The following is a 2,500-nucleotide window of genomic DNA, read 5'->3' as shown; positions in this document are numbered from 1 at the left end:
ATAATAACAATGCTAATAATAATGACAATATTGATAATATAATAATAATAACGATATTGATAATATAATAATAATAATGATAATAATAATAATGATAATAATAATAGTGATGATGATAATAATGCCAGTATTCATAATATAATAATAATAATGATGATAATAATAATGATATAATTATAATAATAATAATAATAATAATAATAATATACCGTGCCCGCCGCATATACCAGATAATAATGATAATAATAATAATGATAATAATAATAATAATAATAATAATGATAATAATAATGACAATATTGATAATAGAATAATACCAATGATAATAATAATAAAACTTATAACAATAATAATGATGATGATAATAATAATAATGATAATAATAATAACAACAATTATAATAATAATGATGACAATATTGACAATATAATAATAATAATGATGATAATAATAATAATAACAATATTGATAGTATAATAATAATAACAACAATTATAATAATAATGATGGCAATATTGATAATATAATAATAATAATGATGATGATAATAATAATAACAATATTGATAATATAATAATGACAATATTGATAATATAATAATAATAATAAAGCGTTAACTCGTTGTATCGTTTTTTCTTTTCTATTGTAGAAATGGATTTTTATGAATCTGTGTTTTCTCCACAGTTTGTCATGATATTTCTAAATGCTATATTTTATTTCTCTCTTATAGACATTCTGCATTAACCTCATCTTCTGTCTGATAACTAGATGGCATTTCTGAATCATAATCATCTGGTCAGAATATTCGAAGATCTTTATTTGATTACTATATGAAATTAATTAAATGGGGACGATTGTACTATCACTGTAATTTAACCAAAGTACAATACTGTCTAAATGAAGTGTTTATGATAAACAACATTATTGATTTCAGTCGATTTAGCAGATTTAACGAGACATATTTTTCAGACTGACCTTCTGGTTCAGTCACGTGCTACAGCGCCCTCTTCCGGGTTGAGTCTTCAACTACTTCCGGCACATGCACGTGCCTCATCAAATTACACACGATTCTTTAAACTGTTCAGTTTATACGTTATTAAAACAAATAATCACCATAATGATAGTTTTATTTATTTAAACATTCATTTAGTTCTAGTAGCCGAAAGTGGTGCATGAGTGAACATATATTAACTTCCGTTTAGCGTCGATATGTAAAACCTATTATTTATTCATATGATCATTTTAGTGCTGTAAATCTGAGAGCACAACCCCTGTATGAACACAATTTCATCATTAGTATAAACAGAATTTCAATGGTAAAAATATAATTTATTGTTATATTAATTTGGGATGTGCTATTGTGAAAACTGCTCGTGATTTCTTACATAATTGACGAGCTGTCATAAATATTCGCCTGTAATTAACCGCAATAATGAGAAGTTTTATGGGCTATTCTTTGCTGAAATGTATTTTACAATCTCATTGTTCTGCTGTTTACCAACAACTTATAATAAATGTGAATGTACTTAAATGAAAACATCACGAGCTAACACATGATTGATCATGCATCCTACAAATAACATGCTAATAACATGTGTATTAATCTACATATAATCCAGAAGTTTAGTTTCAGTAAATTGTGAGATAAAGTCACAGAGATTTATGCATGTTAAAACACATTTCTACTGCTCGCTTCAAAGCCATTTCGCTCATTTTACTTTAAAACATCCTGTAATGTCATTAATAAAATCGTGTTATTCATTTAAAACTTATATTTTATTATTTTTTAATGTAGCTGCACTTTTGTAGTTCATGAATCACGTCTGTTTAGTTTTGAGGCTATTTGACAATCGCAAGATTAAGCATGAGGAATAAATATAAATCCGAACTAATAAAATGGCGGCATTATAATGAATGACGTAAACATGAAACGCTCGTAAATACCGCGATTAATCAAACTTAATAAACTAAACCCTCAACAAACTGCTGCTGTGGAATAAAGTCCAGAATGATTTATTTCGGTGTTTTATGCTCTAATGTCCATGAAAATGCTTAATTATTCACTCTGATTTGTTATTTATGGATATTTGTGTTAATCAAACATATGAACATCAATAATCCCTCAGCTTCTGTACAAACATGTTAGTGTGCTGATGATCTATAAACATTATTATGGCCATGGAGGAGTAAAGATGTGATTATTAATGAGGATTAGTAATTAAAGATCTGATTATTACAGGTTCTGTGACAGTGTAATTGAATATATTCAGGCCATGGCTGAACAATAAACTGAACTAATCATCTGATTCAGTTGATCTTTTAACTAATAATGACATGTAAACACTTCCTGTCACACTTATAATATATGTTACAGATCATCATAATCAATACAAATCAGACATAAGAGCAGAAACGACACACACACACACTCTCTCTCACACACACAAACTCTCTCTCACACACACACACTCTCTCTCACACACACACACTCTCTCTCTCA

The 2,500-nt window shown here is 27.4% G+C and overlaps 1 protein-coding gene across 1 annotated transcript in view; it reads right to left on the bottom strand.

Annotated features, from left to right (window-relative positions):
* Positions 1 to 1,999: 1,999 nt before the first annotated feature.
* The window catches only part of LOC127663008 (limbin), a 16,619-nt gene continuing 16,118 nt past the window's right edge, over positions 2,000 to 2,500 (bottom strand). The window contains exon 22 of the mRNA XM_052154384.1: positions 2,000 to 2,500. This exon is cut by the window's right edge and continues 1,324 nt beyond it. The gene's annotated coding sequence lies outside the window, so the exon portion shown is untranslated.

Source organism: Xyrauchen texanus, chromosome 23 (genome assembly GCF_025860055.1).
Source record: "Xyrauchen texanus isolate HMW12.3.18 chromosome 23, RBS_HiC_50CHRs, whole genome shotgun sequence".
Classification (NCBI taxonomy): Eukaryota; Metazoa; Chordata; class Actinopteri; order Cypriniformes; family Catostomidae; genus Xyrauchen; species Xyrauchen texanus.
The sequence above is the reverse complement of the archived record's forward strand: the minus strand, read 5'-3'. Positions and strand labels throughout refer to the sequence as shown.